Source organism: Eptesicus fuscus, chromosome 6, assembly GCF_027574615.1.
Source record: "Eptesicus fuscus isolate TK198812 chromosome 6, DD_ASM_mEF_20220401, whole genome shotgun sequence".
NCBI lineage: Eukaryota > Metazoa > Chordata > Mammalia > Chiroptera > Vespertilionidae > Eptesicus > Eptesicus fuscus.
The window spans coordinates 24,579,605-24,602,425 of NC_072478.1; the positions used below are offsets into that span (position 1 = coordinate 24,579,605).

General features: G+C 45.0%; 2 pseudogenes; one reads left to right on the forward strand and one right to left on the reverse strand.

Annotated features, from left to right (window-relative positions):
- The window catches only part of LOC129149413 (cyclin-Y-like protein 1), a 46,475-nt pseudogene that overhangs the window by 18,664 nt on the left and 4,990 nt on the right, over positions 1 to 22,821 (reverse strand).
- Positions 11,235 to 11,379, forward strand: LOC114228498 (small nucleolar RNA SNORA48; annotated as a pseudogene).

Here is a 22,821-nt window from a genome sequence, read left to right on the forward strand (position 1 = left end):
AAGCAGCAAGAGAAAAGCAGTTAGTTTCCTACAAGGGAGTACCCATATGATTGTCAGCTGATTTCTCAACAGAAACTATGCAAGCCAGATGGGAGTGGCAAGAAATATTCAAAGTGATGAATAGCAAGAACCTACAACCAAGATTACTCTACCCAGCAAAGCTATCATTCAGAATTGAAGGTCAGATAAAGAGCTTCACAGATAAGAAAAAGCTAAAGGAGTTCATCACCACCAAACCAGAATTATATGAAATGCTTAAAGGTATTCTTTAAGAAGAGGAAGAAGAAGAAAAAGATAAAGATAAAAATTATGAACAACAAATATGTATCTATCAACAAGTGAATCTAAAAACCAAGGGAATAAAAAATCTGATGAACAGTATTAACTGGTGAATATAATAGAATCAGGGGCATAGAAAGGGAGTGGACTGACAATTCTCAGGGGAAAAGGAGAGTGGGGGGTGCGGGAAGAGACTGGACAAAAAGCGTACACCTATGGATGAGGACAGTGTGGGGGAGGTAAGGGCAGAGGGTGGGGTAGGAACCTGGTGGAGGGGAGCTATGGGGGGAAAAAGAGGAACAATTGTAATAATCTGAACAATAAAGATTTATTAAATTAAAATATGGTAATATTATATGCAATAAACATTAATATCTCAATAAAAAGATTTTAAATATAAAAAAAGTAAGTTCAGGAGACAGAGAGACAAACAAGCATGTTTGGTCAGAGGTGTGTGTGTGCCAGGGCTGCCCATTTGCCAAAAAGCTGGGGCCACAGGTCTCTCTGAGCCTCACTTTCCCAAAAACCAGATAAAACAACTTTCAGAAGTCAACTCTCGCTTCATGTTAAAGGAAGACTATCATGACATTTCTCAAGTGAGAACCTCAGAGAATAGTTTCCATTCATTTCTAAATGTTAGTTCTGTTCTCTTGGTCATTTGACACTCACTTCCATCCTGCCTCCCTCAGGCTGCGCTCTCTGCTTACAAGGCCTCTTCTTCTTCCTTGTCCAGCAAGCTTACCTCCTCCCCGTCTACCTCCAGGATACCCTCAGCAGCAGCCACACCACCCACCTTCTCTCCTGCACACTCCCACATCTGAGTGGCCACTTGTCACACGGCATCACCTGCTGACAGGGGATCCCTCTCATAGAAACCTAAGCTTCTCCAGGGAAGGGAGGACTCTGACTCCTCTCCTGCCTCTAGCTGCTGAGCACAGAACCTGGGACAAAGTAGCAGTGTGAGTGCTTGGCAAGTTCTTTAAATCATTTACATCTGGAGAGAAATCTCACTGCAGATACAAGTTAGAATTTCTCTGCAGTGGTACTGGAGAGGTGATGAGAAAAGGTTTGAGAACCTTTAGAGAACTAACTATCCTTAACACACTTTAGAAGTACCCATTTATTTGAGAAATACCTACTGATTTGTAAAGAGCTCAACAATTCAGCAATAATCAAATACTGACATAGCCTGAACTATGTTTTGACAATTATCTTCCTGAAATTAATGCCTATAACTAATCACTGTAAATAACTTAAATAGTTGTGTTTTTAAATATCAGAAAATACCAATAACTTTAATATGCTTGGTTTTGTTGTTTTTAAAAACTAATTTAGATGAGCCATCCTTCCTCATTTCATAGAAAATAGGTTTATTTTTCATGCTGTCATACTTTCCTATCAGCACCCCCCACAAAATGCACAAGACATTAGGCCGGGGAATAATCTACTCGATGCCTTTTAAAATACAGAGCATTTTAAAATTGCCAGTAGCCTATAATCAGAAAGATCCACATATTATATAAAACACCATTTTGCTTGTTTCAATTGTTTCACTGCAAAGCCACTGTTTCCTTATTAATCAGAAGTTCCAAATGGTATATTTTTGAAAAGTTTCAGCATTTGGAGGAATAAATTCTCCTTCAACCTAGAATAATCAGTATTGAGAAAACCTACAAAAAAAATGCTCATGCTAATGGTATTGGTCCATTACATTTTTTAGAAATCATGGCAGACGACTTTTATATCAAACTATGAATTTCTTACTTAACTTTTCAACTGTTTACTTACATCATCGTTCTCCTCGTCTTGTTCTAAAAATAAAAAAAAATTAACTGATCAATTCTGATACAAATGCCATAGAAAAATAACAGTAGCTGATTATCTGACAGACTACAGCATACAAAATGAGGCAAAATTTTATTCTATTTTAAATAATTTCAAACAAAATTTACAATTTGAAATACCTGGAAAGATGAGCCACCTAAAGTAAAATCTAAAAACTTAGTTTTACTTTTTGACCTAACATATCACCTATATTAGGTACAAATGAAAGACTTTCCATGTGCAGAAGAAAAGGCAAAGCAAATTAGACCAAGTGAGAAACATAGCTAATGAAAAAGTTTAGCTGTTGCATATCTGAACCTTTACCCAGTAGTGGCGTCTGATTGTACAGTTATACACACACAGCTGACACTCTGAGAAGCAGTTTCTGGCCAGGCACTAGTCCCCAGGCTCATGAGTTTCCCTGGAAATGTCCTGAATCACTTATTGGTAATCAACTAAAATACCTTACTAAAATTCAATGGGTCTTTACTCAATTGGAAAGTAACCTATTTAAATTTATATTTTAAAATGAGTGTGCTGCCCTAGCCGGTTTGGCTCAGTGGATAGAGCGTTGGCCTGCGTCCTGCGTTTCTCTCACATTGGTGTTTCTGTCTCCCTCTCTCTTCCACTCTCTCTCTCTAAAAAAGAAAAAATTTCAATGGAAAAATATCCTCGGGTGAGACTTAACAAAAAAAGTGTGCTAACTTGGTCCAGGCTGGTGTTGCTCTGTTTTTGGGCATCATCCCGTGCACCAAATGGTTGCCCATTCCATTTCCTGGTCAAGGGCACATGCCTGTATTTTGGGCTTGATCCCTGGTAGGAGGAAGTGTGCAGGATGCAGCAGATCGATGTTACTCTCACATCAATGTTTCTCTCTTTCTCTCCCTCTATCTTTCTCCAAAAATCAATAAACTATTCTTTAAAAAATATCTAAAAAATACAACGATTATCCTAACCTAATTGCCCATGTCTACAGCACACAACGACATTTTGCTCTCACAAAGGCCAGAAGAAGAATAAAAGCTCTGAATAGGGTCTTGGGCTGTACCGTTCCCCACACTGCCTCCTATGGTGTGGGACGGGCACCACAGAAACAGTCCCTTATGAGGGAAGAGAGGGCCATGGTGTGGCTTTTCCTTTATTGTCTCCACTCTACTGTGAGTCACCATGGCTCTGGAAGAAACTGAGGAACACAGCAATCCTAACCACAAGCGATCAGCTTAAAACAAGAAAAATACACACACACCCCATGAACATGTGGATAGGACACCCCATGCTTTATTGTGCTGCATTACTTCAAATATAATGGAACCCTCATTCCTTGTACTTCTGCTGTCGTGATCAACTGAAAAACCTGGCCACGTGTGGCTTTTCCGGCAAGTAAACTCAACTGAACAAAGCATTGAGGGAAGTCAACAGGCAAGCAGGAGTGACAAAATCCTACCTTGCTGCTCAGGTGGTAAAGAGAGCAGATGGCATTTGCTGCTTCTTACCTTGGGGTATCACTGGGGCGCTGATGTTCCTCCGGTGGTAGCCCCTGAGGGCTAAGGAATTCAACCTCTCAGAATTCAACTTCTCAGACTTCGGGGTAGCAGGCACTGTTTCCACTGCCCCTGTGTCCTTAGCAGTCTCTTCATGAACCTCAGACTCACACTTTGACTTAACCTGCTTGGAGCCCCCACCCAGCTTGGGGCTGGCCCTGGGACTGGGACTGGCCTTCACACAGCAAGTCAGCCAGTTCCCCATGGCTCACCTCCACTCCTCACTGCTACTGCTGGTCCACTCACACCCCACTCCCCTCCCCCCACCCCACAGCCCTCAGCAGTCCCTCCCCCCAAGGAAGGCTAGACCGGCAGGCAGCCCCAAGGCTTCACCACACAAACAGGTAGGGCTCACTCACTGTTTGCTTGGCCTCTGGGCTGCCAGGCCCTAGATGGGGCTCAGGGCCCAGCCACACCCCCGAAGCTGCACCTCTTTGGTTGACTCGTTTGTGAGGACAGCAACCAACAGGACTTGTTGAAAAAGGGATAGGGATCAGACAAGCGCTGAGAGCTACAACCACAGTGGGAAGAGAGCACAGCCAAAGCTCCTTCTCCTTCCACAGTTGCTTCTCAACTGAAGTCTGTGCTCCTGGCGGCTGCCAGCCAATCAGAACACATTCTGCAGTTACCTGGTTACAAGGGACCAATCAGACCCAGCGTTCCACCATGCTGGAAGCCACAAAGAAGTCAGGGATTTACAATCATTTCCCTAGACTTGGGTTTCCATTCCTTGCATGCATCCAGGAGCTCTCCAATCCCGAGGGAAGTGCAGTGGGCATTTGCTAGTGCAAGCAGGCCAGTGTCATTAGCTGCTGGGTTTCACCAGGTCTGACAGCCGACGCATTGATGTATTGCTCCATGGACTTAGTTACACCTTCATTGGTGACCATTTTTGTAACTAAATTCTCCTTGTCTATCTACATGTTAGTTTTTGCCTGCACCTTGCCCTGGTCCTACTCTCAATAAAGAGCTATGACTGTGTGTCTGAAATGGGGCTTAAGGAAACATCACCCCTCTCCTTCATCGTAAGTTAAATAGCAACCAATTCATCCATCCCAGCTCAGAAATACAGGGGTTCACCAGTTTGCTTTCCTACCTCTGGTTTTCTCTCTCATGGCAGGAGTTTCCAGATTTTCCTTTTCCTCAACAACAATGCTTAAAGCACAACTGTCACATACAAAGTTGAGAACCACAAAGAGGGGTACCACAATCCTAGTTTGATGAAGATGATGGTAATGATAGTTAACATTTGACAAGCACTTATGATATGCCTAACCCCTTTTCAAGAGAGGTATTCATTTAAATGTCCAAAACAATCCCCAGTTTACAGATTTTACAGAAGAAATTGAGACACAGCAATAAAGCCACACTTTCAAGTAAACATGATCATTCAAAGACAAGGCCAGGATTTAATCCCGTATCCTGTGGTCCCCGCAGGCACTTCCTCATGCTTATCAGGAAATAGTGGCAGAAGTGAAACATGGGAGGTAGTGACATTATGTCAGGAAATTGTTAAGGAAGAACAATATTTTTTTTGTTGTGGATTTTAAAATATATTTTTCTTCATTCAACATTGAGTCTCTTCTATGTGCCAGACACTGTATGTGTGAAACACTCTTGCCCTCACTGAGGCCGGAGGGAGGAAACGTTTTTCATGGACACAAAGAGAGAACCAGTTCCACAGGAATTGTCCTATGCAGTTGGATATTAGCTCCCTTTCAAGAGAACTTTCTTAACCTTAAAAGCTCACCCAACCTTGCAGGGATTGACAGAATGACTCAAGGGAACCAAGCAGAACTGAGATTGTCATTGGCCAAGGAGACTGCAGAGGCTGATGGGGGTGATGGGGCTGACTTCGTCTGGGCTGTCTCTGAGGAAGATTGTTTTTCTCTTTTCTCATCCCCTTCGGGCTATTTCACAAGGAATGCCCCCACCTCACCATGGTCCATTAGAGCTTCCTCTGTGGGCACAGGAAAGTTCAGCCCAGCCCTTGCTATGTCTTCTTTAAAGAAACTTGAGCAGCAGAACTAGCTACTGCGCCATTTGCCCCTGGGTTCCTGTGGATGCATGGGGAGTAGTGGTTAGGAGGAGCTCAGTCCAAGTCACAGAGAGGAGGGACCTTCAGACCACACTTGGTATTATTCCTGGTGCATTTTCTGATTTTGACTTGGACTTGAAGGATTCCTGGGCTGAGTTCCTTGCATTTTACAGCCCAGCTGGTCCCTAGTTCAGTCATCTCTAGGCTGGGTCACAGTGGGTTTTCCTGGGCCTGGGGTAAAAAGAGAGCAAAAGATGGCCTGAAATATGAACTCCAGAATCCAGGGAGGCCCTGTGGCCCCAGTCTGTAGCTGAGGTGAGGTGCTGGGGCCAAGGTGGAGGCCTGACTGTGGAAGAAAGGGTCCTGTAGCTTGTCTGTACCCTACCCCAGCACCATTCCAAACCAAACACCTGAGCTAACTATTCACACCAGGCCTTCAATGCTCACTGAGTTTCCTGCTGGGTGGGAACCCAATCATCTTATTCCCAAGCATCCCTCCTGGTCACCTGACTTCTGTTGCTCAAATCTGAGAGGCATTTCCACGTAACATAGGACAGAAGGATGAGCCCAGAGAGGGAGACCCCTGTGCTGGCCTGATCCAGAAGCACCTTGTTGGGAGTGGGTCAAAGAATGGTGGTCTGGACCCCTTGAGGGTCAGTTCCAGGTCTTGGAGGAGAGCCCAGGTGTGAACTAAGGGAGAAGGGCTTTTATTTTCCTAGCTATGCAGCACTTTCCTGAGCAGGCATCAGAGGCTGAGCTAAACTTGGCCTGGAACCTACTGGAGTCAGAGACTGAGTGAATGCCTGACAGTGCAGGGCCAAGCTTAGGGAGCACAGAGAGGCACACAGAGGGAGAGATGGAGACCCTGGCCAGGTCAGCGCTTGTGTCCTATAACTGCTGGCCTTTCCCACGTCCCAGCTCTTGGTCTGCAGGGGGGCTCCATGGGGCCCGAGGGCCTGGGCAGGGGAACTGGGCCTGTCTGCACCTCTGGGCACACAGAGCTCCCAGTGCAGACCTCCTCTCCAGAGACCTCGCTTCCACAAGCTGGCATGGGGTGGGCCTGGCCAAGCAAAGGGCCCGATCGTCTTGAAATGCATAGACTGGAGAGTACACACTGGGGCTCAGTGTGGTTTTACAGCTCAATTCCTTGGGAGCCCTGGAGTTAGGGATCCCCTTACTTGCTGCCCACCACCATGCTTCCTACAGCACTGCAGGCCCAGGTGTGTTGGTATTTGGGCCCCTTGGGAAGGCCTCTGGTAAAAGCCATGGTCAACGGATTCCTGTCCATGGCCTGGGGCTACATGGTAGGAGCTAAAAAGCAATCTACAGTTGGTAGCTGCCTGTGCTGGGCTCAGAGTTGCCTGGGCGAGGCTCTGCTGCAAATCGAGGCCAGCTGCCACCTGTGCCCCGAGCTTGGGACCACTCAGCAGGACATAAAGTACACTGAGGCCAGCAGCTGCTTGTTTGGGCTTTATGACCTTGCAGAGATTTTAGGAAAGCCCACAGCACAGGCAGAGGCCAGCTGCTTGTGAGGAAGAGCTGGTGAAGGAGGTTCTGGCCTGTGTGCGTTGCATGGAGCCCAGTCTCAGGGCATCACCAGGTGAGGCAAGTGGTGTGAGCAGGTTGATGGAGACTCAGACTTGGCACTGCCTGTGCCTGCAGGCAGGGTGGGGGGAGAGCTCAACAAAGAAACCATGGCCTCCACCAGCCCTTCTGTCCCAGGCAGAGCCGTCCCTGCAGCTCTCACTCTGAAGCCAGACAATTCGGTTCCTTCCTGTTTGCCCCTGATGCTCTTTCCAATCTACTGCCCCCTTGATGCTGTTTAGGGCAGGGGGTGGGAGCCAGTGAGACTGCTCTCTGGCCCTTTAAGAGGATGCCTGAGTCTCTAGCAGCCTCCACCTCATCCACACAGAATCCCTGCTGATTTTCACAGCAGGATGTTGTGGGGCCTCCTCTTTCTGGCACTGGTGCTCCAGGATGGGGAGCCTATTGTGGGGAATTGAACCACGACCTTCTGGTTCATAGGTCGATGCTCAACCAGGCCCAATAAGATATTTTGAGAGAGAGAAATACCACATTCACATAACTTATCTATATAATAAAAGCCTAAGCAACCATTATGGCAGAATGGACCAGAATGACTGGTCACTATGATGTGCACTGACCACCAGGGGGCAGATGCTTAAAGCAGGAGCTGCCTCCTGGCGGTCAGTGCACTCCCACAGGGGGAGCGTCACTCAGCCAGAAGCCAGCTTCACGGCTGCTGAGCGCAGTGGCAGTGGTGGGAACCTCTTCCACCTCCGTGGCAGTGCTAAGGATGTCCGACTGCCGGCTTAGGAGAGGCAAGTGGTGTAGCTCTCCGCTGCCCATGGAGAGCGGGCCTAAGTCATCAGTCAGACATCTCCCAAGGGCTCCTGGACTGCAAGAGGGTGCAGGCTAGGCTGAGGGACCCCCCGCCCCACCTGAGTGTACAAATTTTGTGCACCAGGCCTCTAGTTTTATTATAAGTTAACTAGTAGCTCTGCGCACAAATCCGTGCGCCAATAGGTCGCTGCTGCCCTCCTGTAGCTCTCCGCCCGCTGCCCCACCCTCCTATAGCTCCCTCCGCTCACCTCTCATAGCTTGCTGCCCTGCCCTGTCCTGTAGCTCTCCGCTGCCCACTTGTAGTTCACTGCCCCACCCTCCTGCAGATTCCTGATCCGATTGTTACACGATCAATCGTTATGCCTCAGGGCGTAATGGATAATTATCATATTCCTCTCTTATTATATAGGAGGATTGTTGTTTATCTCTTATTGTGCCTTATTTATAAATTACACTATATCATGGAATGTACATACAGGAAAAAAGTAGTATACATAGGGTTCGGTACTATTCACAGTTTCAGGCATCTACCTGGGGTCTCAGAACATATCCTCTGTGTATTAGGGGCGAACCACTATATTCCATCGTATGGCTATAGCACAGTGTGTTATCCATTCACTGATGATGAATATTTGTGTTTAAGTATACACCTTTTTTTTGTTAAGAATAATTTACCTGATGTGGAAAATGATACATGCTTGCAAAGACATTGAACATTACATTGAACCTCTTTCTGATCCCAGGCCCCAGAGGGAATCATTGTGGAAAGTGTGGTGTACAATCTAGAACTTTCTTTGTCTACTATTGGATCTTGGGAGAAAATCAATGACATATCTTAATTTCCCTCCCAAGTTTAAGACCAGTCACAGGATTCACAGATGATTTAATCAGCTTTATGACCGATAAAAGCAGGAATAGAGCATGTGACTTCAATATGAGGCTCCAGAGGGCTTTCTGATGATTTTACTCCTGAATTTGCTAGACTTACTTGGGCATGACACAGCTGGTCAGCCACAGGCTCCTCGGGGTGATTTCTGCCTGGCCTCAGCTGATCAAAACACCCTCTTTCTGGGCTCCAACAGACTCCCAAAGGGAGAGGAAAAGGGTGTGAACCAAAGAAGCTCCGTTCCTGTTTTCAAACCCGCTAGGCAGATAAAGTATGTGGTTGTGTGTATGTGCAGAGCGCTCAGGACTGTCACTTCAGCCGAAATTCCCAATACTTGGACGCAGGAAGCCAGAGGAATGGAGTTTCCTCCCTAACTCAGGCTAAAGTAGATTGCATACCTGTTTTGTGTAAGTTTCCGCCTAATGATAGTGAGGTTGTTGGCTACGACCACCTAAGATACTCACCTAGGCCCCCTGCAACTTGTGGTGACATCCCTCAGACGTTTCCCCGACCAAAAGCCAATATTGTGCCTCCACCTGCCCTTGTAGTTCCTATTATGATTGCAGGACACACCTCAGCAACAACTGTCAGTGAACTTTGCAAAGGCAAGGTTTATTACTCACAGGTCCTGGAGGATTCATAGCAGCGAGAAGAGAGAGAGGGAGAGAGAGTGTGGACTTAGAGCTCTGCCTGTATTGGGATCAAGGGTGGGGGCTTAGGGTTTCAAAGGTTCACTCTTTGTTGGTGAATTTAGATAGTAAGTGATTCATGCAGTAGCGATGTGTTTATTTGAGATGGGTGTCTTTGAAATGGATGCCTCAGCAATCAAAAGCTTAATGTCAGGCACCCACACTGCACCTCCTTAAACACAGATTACTCCTCTCTACAAAAGAATATTTTTTTCTGCCTATCTTTTCAGATGCTCGCAGAATCTTATGGTCTCCTCATTGCAGTATTCCTGTTGCAATAATCTTTTGAATGAAGTCTCTATTAATGTCCAGAATTATTTTTGACAGTGGAAAACAAACAATCCTTGGAGTCATTCTTGACTTCTTGCCCCAAACTACACATCAAAGTCATCAGCAGATACCTGTCTGCCCTGCCTTAAACCCAAGTCCCATTCCTTCCATTCTCCCCTCCACCCTTGTCCAGCCACCTCCATCTTTCCTTCTTGATTTGATCTTTACCTCCTTAGAGACCCACAAAAGAAAGAGATATCTTTAAAAAATGTATATCATATATATATATCCTATATAATAAAAGGGTATTTTGCAAATTGTCCCCTCACCAGGAGTTGGACAGGAGTTTGACCAGGGGGCAGGGCTGGCCTGCCAACCTCCCGTGTCCACTCCCCCCAGCCAGACCCCACCTGTGCACAAATTTGTGCACTGAGCCTCTAGTCTATCTATATATCTATATCTATATCTATATCTATATCTATATCTATATCTATATCTATCTATATCTATATCTATATATCTATATCTATATCTATATATCTATATATAGCTATGTAGAGATATTCAGATAATGCTGTTTCTGTAGTTCAAAACCCTTCATGGTCTCCCCATTTCACTCAGAGACAAACCCCAAATTCTTATAATTGTCCAGGTGGCCCACTATAATTTGATTGTTACTTTTTTGACTTCATTTCCTTCTACTCTCCATCTTACCCAACTCACTTCAACCCTTTCAGACACTGGGCTTTTGCTGTTGGTTAAAGAGGCCAAACACTCAGGGCCTTTGCACTTGCCATTTACTCTCTCCCCAGAAATCTGGAGACGTTCCCTAAATTCCTTCAGCCTAGTTGCTGGGGATGAAGTGTGAGAAATTCTGTGTCCAGATGACGCTGGGCCTCAGTTCTTTCATCTGTCAAATTGTCACTCCTCTCCTACCAGCGCTCCTTTCCACCCAGACCAAACACTAGGCCAATGTTATAACCCAAAGGTATAGTGGGACTGGAACGTGCTTTTTTTAATTTTTAAATTTTATTTTTGAAAACGCTGTTTTAAAAATAGGACCTTTCTAATAGGGAAGGAAAGTGACTGGTTTCAAGAACAGCTGCTTGAGATAGCATGTAATACCCGTAATTCCCAGAAGAGGGCAGCTCTTTACTAGATTTGCATGTGAATTATATTTTCCATAACACAGGAATTGAGAAATTTCTAACATTTGTAGTCCTTTTTACCCTTCAGAAGGGGGACAGCATCTGCTGTATCAGCTGGATGCTCTGATTTACATTTGTGATTTAAGTCAGAGCATGTCCCTCATCTCTCAGTACTCCCCAATAAAAATAAAATGGACCCCCTGGCAATGGGCAAGGAGACATCTGATTGGTGATGTTGCTCTTATATCAATCAGGGGCAAAGCAGATGTACAGTCCTTAGTTCATCCTAGCTTGATGCCTGTGTCGGTGGCCAGAGCTGTTTCATGCCTGAGGCACATTAAAAAAATAAAAAATAAATAAAATGGGAAATGAAACAAAAAATTAAATGTATGTATCTGTAGTGTCTAGCAGTTAACCTAGTTGAGAGATACAATCTATTGAAGAAAATTAAAACTTTCTTCCAAGAGCCTAAAGAAGGAATGGGATGAATGGAGATGCGACCCACTATGTGGACCTTTGTAAGCCTGGTCCTGTCTTGTCCAGAGTCTCGGGATGTAGAGAAAAAGAGCAAGAAGAGCCTTTGTGGGCATCCAGAGGGCTGGGCAACTCCAAGCGAGGCCCCGCCCAAGCCCCGCCCTCACACCTGGTCCCCGCCCCCGGGTTCTGTCCTCTGGGTCACCGCCCTTTCTGCACTTAAAACCGGAAGTGGGAGTATCTCAGCCGGAAGGCAGCCAAGGGCGGTGTCTCTCCCCCCCCCCACCCCCACCGCAGTCAATCTCAGTGTTAAGTGAAATAAACTAAATAAAAACAAAAAACAACCCTGTGTGAGTCCATAAAACTCAAAAAGAAACAAAATTACACTGCGGTATGAGGAATGAATCCTTAGGCGGTAAAATATAAAGGAAGCAATTTCCATAAAAGGCAGGATATTGGCCCCTTTCAGGTGTGGCGCTGGGTTTGTGATACAGAAGGGACACGCGATGGATAAGGTCGTGGATTTTAAAAGTATTCATGGCACTAAAAGTCTCTTTTCTGTCCTTTTTGGGTGTTCTATATATTTTTAAAGGCTTTGAAAAGAAACGATTGATTCTTCACAATGGAATTCGGAAATGTACCAGAAAGAATCCGATGTGGCACTGGAATGACGTTTTCTTATACGTTTCTCCCACCACCTGCCCTCTTCCCCATGGAAGCCAAGGCTCAAATATTTGTTGAATGAATAAAAGTTAAAGCATTAATTTTTTAATTTTCTTTAGAGAGCGATTGGAAGGGAGAGAGAGAAACCTTGATGTGAGAAATGTCCATCGGTTGCCTCCAGCGGACCGGGGATCAAACCCACACCCGGGCATCCGACCGACCGGACAGCCAACCCCGAGCCCCGCCGGCCAGGGCGGAGGTGGCGGGTCTGGGGCCGTCGCAAGGGCTCGCCCAATGGTCCCCAATGGGCCCCACCCGGCGGGTCCGGGCCCCAGCCCGTCCTCTCGCCTGCTCTGCCCTCAAGGTCCCTAGAGGAGCCTGCAGGCCGGCCCCACCCGCACTCGCGGGAGGGCTCTGGGACTGCGCCTGCGTTAACGGCCCCACCGGCCGCCCCGCCGCCCCCACCCCCCCCCAACAGCCCCACCGGCAGCCCCGGCCGACGCCCCCCTGTAACGGCCCCACCGGCCGCCGTCCCCCCTGTAACGGCCCCATCGCTCCGGAGGTGGGAGCCTGGGAGGCGCGCTGACCACCGGTGCGTCCTTCGGGCTCTGTGACCTGGGGACACGGCGGGTTTGGGGGTGCAGAGGCGCGGGCGAAATTGACATCAAGGAGGTCCCTTTCTGCCCTCCTTTTGAAAGAGAATCTTACCTGTGAGATGGTAAAACTTTCTCTCAGTCATTTATGCTTGACCAGTTCCTTTGGGAGGAAACTTTCTCGGGGTTCTAGGGTGAGTGTAGATAAGCGAGTGCGATAAAGGAAATGAAGTAGAATGAGGGAAAAGGAAAACAACAGGCTTACCATGAAAGGCAGATTAGTCAGCCATGCACGTCTCGGGTCAGCCCCGCTGCAGAACTTTAACATTTTTACTTGATTTGACTATTATTAAAAATATTTTATTGAGAGAGAGGAACATCCATTTATATATGCATCATCGGTTGTGTCCTGCATGTGCCCTCAGCAGGGATTTGAACCGGAAACCTTGGCTTTTCTGGACGACTCTCCAACAGGCTGAGCTGGCCCCCAATGCACCCCCTTCCAGCAGAACTTTAAATCCCAGGGCTTGTCTAATACTGGCATTAAAATGGGTTTTGGTGGTGTATACTTGTGCCCAAAGCCTAATAGAAGTCTAAAGCATACGTGACATTGTCTATGGTAGAGATATAGGGCTCCCAGGAAAAGGGAGGAAGCAGCCCTTCTAATAATTAGCAGCAGAAAACGGACTGGAACCTTCCACGAGAGGCGTTTGGACCATCGGGTCCTTTTTCTCAGGGAGGTTAAAAACTCAGGTGAGACACTGGAGGAAAATTATTCGAGGAAATTCAGCAGCACAGGTTACTTGTTTCTAAAAATAACATTGCTCACACTTTGCCCGTGTCTTTTTCTTTTATATCCTCACCCTAGAATTTGTTGCTGTTGGTTTTAATTAATTAATTAGTTAATTAATTAATTTTTTTTAGAAGAGAGAGGGAGAGACAGAGAGACAAACATCGATGTGGAGAGAAACCTTGGATCCAACCCACAACCCAGGCAGGGGCCGCTCCTGGGAACTGAACCAGCGACCTTTCAGTGCACTGGAAGACGCTCAACCCACTGAGCCGCACGGGCCAGGCAAGAAGGACAAGTTCTTAGTATCACAAGGGAAAGTGAGAAAAATAGATGGGGTGGGAGGGCTCTGAGGGAGAGACTTTTGAATCTGAGACCTTGAAAGACAAAATGTAGGAGGGCTCCTGTCAGAAAGGGAGGGATGGGGGGGGTGTGTGTGTGAAAGGGGAAACTGGCTCTGGACCCTTCCCACCACGGTCCTTCGAACAATTCTTTGATTGGATGTGTGGGAGCGCACCCCCAAGTCTCCATCCCAGTTGGCCACTTACTGGGATGGGGGCCAAGTGCGGTGGGAAGAATGAAGCATCGCAGGCAAAGTAACTGATGTCTGCGGAAAGATGGAGACGGACTGAAAATGGGGGCGGAGGGTGATGAAAGTGTGCCGCTGCTGTAATTGCACTGTCTAGGAAACAAGTTGAGCAATTAGAGACTCGATGGCCCAGTGACAGAAAGTAAATTCCTCATGAGACTTCCTCCATGGAAAGGTATCAGCTGTCTGGTGTGTGTGTGTGTGTGTTTAAAGGGTCAGGTGTATGGGTGATTTTGCAGCCACCCCACAGCCTCTCCTGAGCCCCCAGCCAGACAGCCCCTCCACCCTACCCAGTGCACCGGAGGGTGTCCTTTTCAAAGGGACCAGCAGGGCTGAGTTTCTCCTCCATCTCCAACTCGGGGAAACCCCACCCAACCCGATTTGGCCCTGAGGGCTCCAGTGTTCCTTCCACATCTCCTCAGCAGCTGGGCTTTACCTAGTGATGCACATTGGGTCCCTAATGGAGGGAAAGCAGAGAACCTTTGGATGGAGAAGGTCAGGTGGCTCAGAGCACATGTCATCAGGCCTCCTGGAAGATTCCCGGGGAGGACACCTGGGAATTGGGAGCAGGTCCTGGAGGTTGACGGGAGGTGCTGCCAGCTGGGGGTCATTTCTGGCTGGGAAAGGCTGGGGGGAGTTTTGAAGTGACAAAAAGGATAGCTTAGGGCTCACGAGCCACATGTGGCTCTTTGGCCCCTTGAGTGTGGCTCTTCCACAAAATACCACGTGTGGGTGTGCACGTACAGTGCGATTGAAACTTCATGGCCCATGCGCAGAAGTCATTTTTCGGCTCTCAAAAGAAATTTCAATCGTTGTACTGTTGATATTTGGCTCTGTTGACTGATGAGTTTGCCAACCACTGGCTTAGGATGGTGTTCCAGAGGAAGACCCCAGAGCCTCAATCCCTGCCAGAAACCAGCTCCTTCCCCCAAACCCCTTTTTCCCTGGAGGCTGAAGAGGCAGGAATTAGGGATGATTTTGGTGCTTGATGGTCTGGAAAGGGTCTCACAGGCAACAGCCATGCTCATTGATGCTCTGTTAATGATCTTGGTTGCTCTGCCTTGCTGATTCCACCCTTGCTTTTACATGAACCTGCCTTTGGCTGCAGGGAGGACACTGGGTGTTGAGGTTGGGAGTTGTGCTTCTTGCTGTATCCTATAGGAGGCATTCTAGAAGCTCTTAAGCAGGGAAGGGGCATAATCAGCTCTGTAGGCTTTTTTCCTCCCCAAGAGAATTCTGTGGACCTCATGGAGCACTAACTATTAGGCACAGGGTTACAAGGAGGCTAAAGAGCCAGTCTGGAAAACAATGGCATCTTTCAGGACGAGGTGACAATGAAACCAAGTGTCCGGATTTAATTATGATTTTGCTTTATTCAGTTTCTTCACTGCATGAACTGTAACAGCTCTTTCTCTTACTAGTCATTAACGCCCCATCACAGCTAGAAACAATGGCCATGCCTTAACTAAATCCCAAGGTATGGGTTTCTGTTAAGCTAAAGTTACCATCATGGCCTAAGTTGAGTTTCAGCTCCTGAGGCCTAAAGCAGAACAACTCCTGGCCATATTCCCATAAAACTAGACGGAGGGACTCTGAAGCTGACCTAAGACCTCAAATTAAGATTTACTTAAAAAAAATTATTTCCTTACCTCACTCTTGACCAATCAGCAAGACACAGGTCCCCAAAACCTCACTTAAGATGACTCATAATTTTGTTCTATTAAATCCCTTGTCTGTAAACCATTGAGGAGTTCAGGATTTTGAGCATTAGTTTTCCGTTCTCTTGGATGGCACCATTCATAATAAAATAGTAAATATAGCTCTACTGCAATTTTTTGTGTTTAGTGTTTGGCTCTGCTAGCACCAGGTGGACAAATTTTCTGTTCAGTAACAATAAAAGCCACAATAACTTGGGCACATTACATGTAACTTACAATAATATGTGTGTCACATGACTTCTAAAGATAATGTATATGGACACATTTCATAGGACTATAGATGTTTGATTTTAAAAGCTCTTCTTTTGGTTGGAGAGGTGGAAAGTAAATGAAATATGAGTCCGCACTCAGGTTTGGAGAATGTTGTCACCAGGACTCTAAGTGGAAGGCACTTGGGGTGTGCGCACACCCATGCATGCATGCGTGCATGCGTGCGTGTGTGTGCGTGCGTGTGTGTGTGTGTGTGTGTGTGTGTGTAAGTGAGATGGCAAAAGTCATCTTAAAAAAAAAAGTTTTATTGACTTTTTTTTCCCTTAGAGGAAGGGAGAGAGAGAAACATGGATGTGAGAGAGAAATATCCGAACCTGAAATCTGGGCATGTGCCCTGACCAGGAAATGAACTTGTGACCTTTTGGTGCATGAGGGGATGCTCAACCAACTGAGCCACACCAGCCAGAGCATAAAAGTCATCTTGATCAGTGAGATTAGCCATGGGTAGAGGTGAGGTTTCAGCTATATACATTATTTTTGTTTTGTTAAAAAAACAAATTGGGGAGTGGAGGTGGGCAAAAAGGGTCAATGGTGGGAAAAGGGGACATATGTAATACTTTCAACAATAAATATTAAAAAAATAAAATTGAACAAGTAAATTTGAAGATCTAATTTGGCTTAATTAAGTGATTTATGAATCAGGCTGCATCCCATATAGCAAGTAAGGGTGCTAGGAGGGTGCGGAAGGGGAGCTGTTGACAAAAGAAAATAAAAGATTATATTTGGGCCTGGACATCTTTTCTATAAGGGAAGAGAAGGGTGTCGATATAAGAAATGTCCAAAAGTGTAGAGAATTTTTGAGTCTATTTGAGCCAAACTGAGGACACATGTCAGGTTGCAATATCTCAAATGCCCAGGAGAATAATTTTTGCAGGTGTTGTTTTTCTTGATCAACTTTTAAACTTTTATTTTTAAATCATTTTTTATTTTTCAATTACAGTTGACATATATTATTATATTAGTTTCACACCCAAGTGATTAGACATTACATAACTTACTAAGTGATCATCCTGATAAATCTCACACCCTCACACCCATCTGGCACCATACATAGTTATGAGAATATTACTGACTATATTCCCTATGCTGTACTTTACATCCCCATGAATTCTGTAATAACTAATTTGTACATCTTAATCCCTTCACCTTTTTCACCCCCCCCCCCATAAGGCAACTAGAGGCCTGTTGCACGAAGAGATTCGTGCAATAGGCCTTTCTTTCCTTGGCTTCCAGCATCGGTTTTCCTCCAGCACCCAGGACCCAGGCCTTCTCTCCAGCTGGAGTCTGCTGCCTTTGCTGCAGACTCCAGCCAGAGTCTGCCACCTTCATCTTTGCTGCAGACTCCATCTGCAGTCTTCCATCTTTGTTGTAGACTCAGACCGGAGTCTGCTGTCTTTGTGTTTGCTGCAGACTCCAGCCGGAGTCTGCCATCTTCGCTTCAGACTGCCATCTTCGTCTTCGCTGCAGACTCTGGCCAGAGTCTGCTGTCTTCATCTTCGCTGCAGACTCCAGCCAGAGTCTGCCATCTTCATCTTCATTGCAGATTCCGTCTGGAGTCTGCCATCTTCGTCTTCGCTACAGACACTGGCCAGAGTCTTCCATCTTCATCTTTGCTGTGGCTGGAGTACCACTCCTGTAGTTCCCTTTGCCCCCCGCCCTCCCTCTCATAGCAGGTATCCTGCCCCACCCGGCCACTCCATGCCTGGAGCAGCTGGGCGGCCTCCTTCTTTGTCCTTCTAATTTGCATATTCCCTCCTGATTGGCTGGTGGGTGTAGCGGAGGTACGGTCAATTTACATGTTTGTCTATTATTAGGTAAGATTATCAAAATGTTCTTTGTATCTGAGTCTGTTTCTGTTCTGCTTGTTCATTTGTGGGTGTTTTTTTTTTTTTAGGTTCAATTGTTGATGGACATGTATTTATTGCCATTTATTGTTCATATATTTTTTATATAGTTGTTGATTCTTTTAAAAATGTTTTGATTTCAGAGAGGAAGGGAGAAGGAGAGAGAAATAGAAATATCAATAATGAGAGAGAGTTATTGACCGGCTACCTTCTGCACACTCCTTATTGGGGACTGAGCCCACAATCCAGGTATTTTCCCTGACTGGGAATAGAACCATCACCTCCTGGTTTATGGGTCAACACTCAACAACTGACTCAAACTGGTTGGGCTTGTTCATATTTTAAAATATTTCTTCTTCTTCTTCTTCTTCTTCTTCTTCTTCTTCTTCTTCTTCTTCTTCTTCTTCTAGAAGACCTTTTAACATTTCATATAATACTGGTTTGGTGGTGATGAACTCTAGCTTTTCTTTCTCTTGGAAGTTCTTTATCTGTTCTTCAATGGTAAAAATTAGCTTTGCTGGGTAATTTTGTTTGTAGGTCCTGCTTTTCATCACTTTGAGTATTTCCTGCTAATTCCTTCTAGCCTGCAAAGTTTCTGTTGAGAAATCAGCTGACAATCTTATGGGAGCCCCCTTGTAAGTAACAATTACTTTTCTCTTGCTGCTTTTAAGATTCTCTCTTTGTCTTTAGTCTTTTGCATTTTAATTGTGATGTGTCTTGGTGTTGGCCTCTTTGGGTTCATCTTGTTTGGGACTCTGTGCTTCCTGGACTTGTATATCTATTTTCTTCACCAAAACTTAGGGAAGGTTTCTGTCATTATTTTTCAAATAGGTTTTCAAATCTTGCTCTCTCTTCTCTTCCAGCACACCCATGATGAAAATGTTGGTACACTTGAAGTTGTCCTAGAGGCTCCTTACACTGTTCTCATATTTTTGTATTCTTTTTTCTTTTCGTTATTCTTATTGGGTGTTTTTTGCTTGCTTATATTACAAATTGCACATTTGATTCTCTACTTCATCTACTCTACTGTTGATTCCCTGTAAATTTATTTTCTTTTGTTAATCCTCACCTGAGAATATTTTTTTCCATTGCTTTTCAGACAGAGAGTAGGAAGGAAGGAAGGAAGGAAGGAAGGAAGAGGAAGAAGGAAGAGAGAGAGCAAGAGAGAGAGAGAAACATCTACGTGAGTTTTCACCTTGACTGGTTGCCTCACGCACCCAAACTGGGGATGGGGAGTAAACCTGCAATCCAGGTATGTGCCCTTGACCAGGAATCGAACCTGTGACACTTCAGTGCATGGGCCGAGGCTCTAACCACTTAGTGACACTGGCCATGGCCCTTGTGAGTTACTCTTCATTTCTGATTAGTCCTTTTTTATGCTGTTGAGGTTCTTACTAAGTTCAGTGAGCATTCTTACTAGTATAACTAGTGTTTTGACCTCTGCATCTAGTAGACTGCTTGTTTCCATTTTGTTTAGTATGTTTTCTAGAGTTTTACTCTCTTCTTTCATTTTGGACACATTTCTTTGTCTCCTCTTTTTGGCAGTCTTCAAGTGTTGTTTTCTATATCTAAGGTAGAGCTGGTACATCTCCTAGGCTGGGTAGAATGGCCTAATGGAGTAGGTGTCCTGTAGGGTCCAATGGCACAGCCTCCTCAGTCACCCCATCTGGTTATTCAGTGTGCACCTTTCCCTGCCCTGTGTCAGCTGTGTATACCCTCTTCTTGTAATTGAACCTGGATCGCTGTTGACACATCAACGGGAGGGAGTTACTTTCAGGCTGATCAGCTGCAAGGACTGCCTACAGGCACTGACCTCCAACCACTGTGGGGAATCAGCTGTGCAGGGCCCCACTCCACAGAGCTGCAAAGCAATCTTCAGATGGCTGCTACTTGTGCTGGGCTTGGAGGAGCCAGTTTTGCAGGTGTTTTTTTTTTTTTTTTAATGCATTTTAAATTGAGGAGGGGACTGAGGAAGATTGGGGAAAGCAATGTCAGGATTTAATTTAGGATAGTTAACAAGATTGTGTGCTCTGTTGAGGGTTAATACCTCTTTCAAGGGCATGACTTCTGGTATTTCAGAGGTGTGTTAACGTAGATGCACAAGGAAAATGGACAGAGCTTGCTTAAGGCTAAGGTAAATCTTTTTTTTTTTTTAAAAGATATTTTTATTGATTTCAGAGATGAAGGAAGAGGAAGAGAGAGATAGAAACATCAATGATGAGAGAGAATCATTGATTGGCTGCATGTTGCACATTGGACTGAGCCCGAAACCCAGACATGTGCCCTTGACCAGAATCGAACCTGGGACCCTTTTGTCTGCAGGCCGACGCTCTATCCACTGAGACAAATTGGCTAGGTCCAAGGTAAATCTTTTACTAAAAAGTTACTGGTGTGGGGCATGACTACTCACCATCATCTGCCCAGTTAGGAATTTATGATCAGATCACCCTGTGAGGTCACTTTCTGTGAAATCCCTTTTTGTTCACAGTACTTGACAGTTTAATACATGGATATGCTTTTTGTTGCTGTTGTTGTTAACATTTAAATAATTAGGGAAACTATAGATTAAAAATATCAAAGTTTCCCCTCATATCACCCTGCCAAATGTACATAAAACACCGTGTCTTGCCTAGCTGGTATGGTTGAGCATCAACTCATGAACTAGGAGGTCACAGTTTGATTTCTGGTTAAGGCACATGCCTGGGTTGTGGGCTTGATCACCAGTGGGGGACATTCAGGAAGCAACTGATTGATAATTCTCATCATTGATGTTTCTTTCTCTACCTTCCTCTCTCTGAAGTCAATAAAAACGTATTTTAAAACAACAACAAAAACAGTGTCTTGTTTTTCTCCAGAGACCTCTGTGTTACCAATGGTTGTATGGCCTTGCAGCCATTTTTTTTTGTGTGTGTGGCAAAATGCACATAACATAAAAATTACCTTTTAACTTTTTCTGAGGGTACTTTTCAGTGGTATTAAGTACATTAACATTGTTGTGTAACCATCACCACTACCCATCTCCAGAACTTTTTAATTTTCCCAACTGAAACTGTACCCATTAAACAAAAACTCCCCCAAACCCTAATTTCCTGTTCTTGGTAACCTCTATTCTATTTTATTTCTCTATGAATTTGATAGTTTTAGGTACCTCATATAAGTAGAATCATAATATTTAATCCTTTTGTGTGTAGCTTATTTCACTTAGCATAATATTTTAAAAGTTCATCCATGCTGGAGAATTAGAATTTATGTCTATAAAAATGTTAGTTACTTCTATATCTTCAACCAGCAACTCACAGGATTGTAGCCAAGAGATACTCTTGTACCTGTGCAGATAGATGATGGATAGATAGATGGGCAGGTCATGGTGAATAGCCACACCCCGGACCTATAACATTTTAGTAAAAGGGTTATCTTTGCTTTATGCAAGCCCTATCCATTGTTTCCGTGCATGAGATTAACATAGTTTTGAAATAAGACATAACCACCCTCAAGAAAGCACATAATTTTGTTAATTATCTGTATAGCAATCCCTGCCTTGCTTTTCCCCCTCTCCATGTAATCTTCCTCACAGTCCTCCCTTTATTTTACATTTCATAAAAGAAGCTGTAAAACTGTTATTATGTGGAGCAGTTGAGATTTTGTTTTCTGGCATGCATTGTCAGTTTGGCTCAGATAAAGTCTTACAAAAATTCCCTGCAAGTTAGGACGTTCTTTGCATCAACAGAGTTATATACGTTTTATTTATCCATTCATTTGTTGATAGGCACTGCTCAGAAAATGCCAGAGACGTGATGCTGGAGAACTATAGGAGTCTCGCCTATATAAGGTCAGACTTATGTCTTCATTGGTAGATTTTCGCTATAAATATTTAAGCACCTGATATGATCCAGGAATGATTCTTGGTCTTGGGAAGAGAATGGTGAATAAAGATATGTGACTCACACTTTGAGGAGTGACAGTGTAGAGCAGGGGCAGGTACACTTTTCCTTAAAGAGCCAGAGAAGAAGTATTTTCAGTTTAGTAGCCCATAGCATCTCTGTTGCAACTACTTAACACTGCCAATGTAGTGCCAAAGCAGCCACAGGCGGATTTCCAGAAATAGACAGGAGTGAGTCCCAATAAAACTATTTAGAAAAATAGGTGGCTAACCTTTGGGCTGTACTCTCCAATCCCTAGTCTAATGCTTTCTCTTGAGAAGGAAGATTCCTCCATTATGATGACTTTATTCTCCTCGTGATAAGAAGCTTAGTTCTCCTGAAGAATGTGTCTGTGCTTGGATCTGAGGATCCCCAATTCCTGGAGGGTGTGACATTAGCTAGTTTGAGTTTTGGGTCCTGGGTACCATCAAGCACTGCTCAAGGGGTCACACATGCCCATCTCCTGAAAATGTTGGCTCTGGGGGGAGTTTCCTGTTCACGCCATCACATTCCTCCTACGTGTGTAGGGTATAAGTCCAATGTGCTTACCTAGGCAGAGCAGTAGTTGCTGAGGAACAAGGAGAAGAGAATTCTCCAACACCCCAGGCAGGTGAGCCCTGGGTTAAAGGAGCCCCTTTAGGGACTTTCTAACATGTTATTTTGTCTGAGAGGTCATCTCATCCTACTTGGGGTGAGTTTTCTCTGGAAGCCTCAGCTTTCCTTTCTCCTCTTCCTCTCTTTTCTCTCTGCTTTTCTTTTGCTCAGTGAAAGATTTCTCTGTTTCCTGTTTCCAAACATTTCCACCTTTGTAAATGAAGTGTCACTTGAATATAGCCTTGCCTACTTGTTTGTCCATTTCCCCCCATTCCCAAACCTCGCTTGCCTGATAGTACCCTCTTCCAGACTATTAGCTCCCATCTC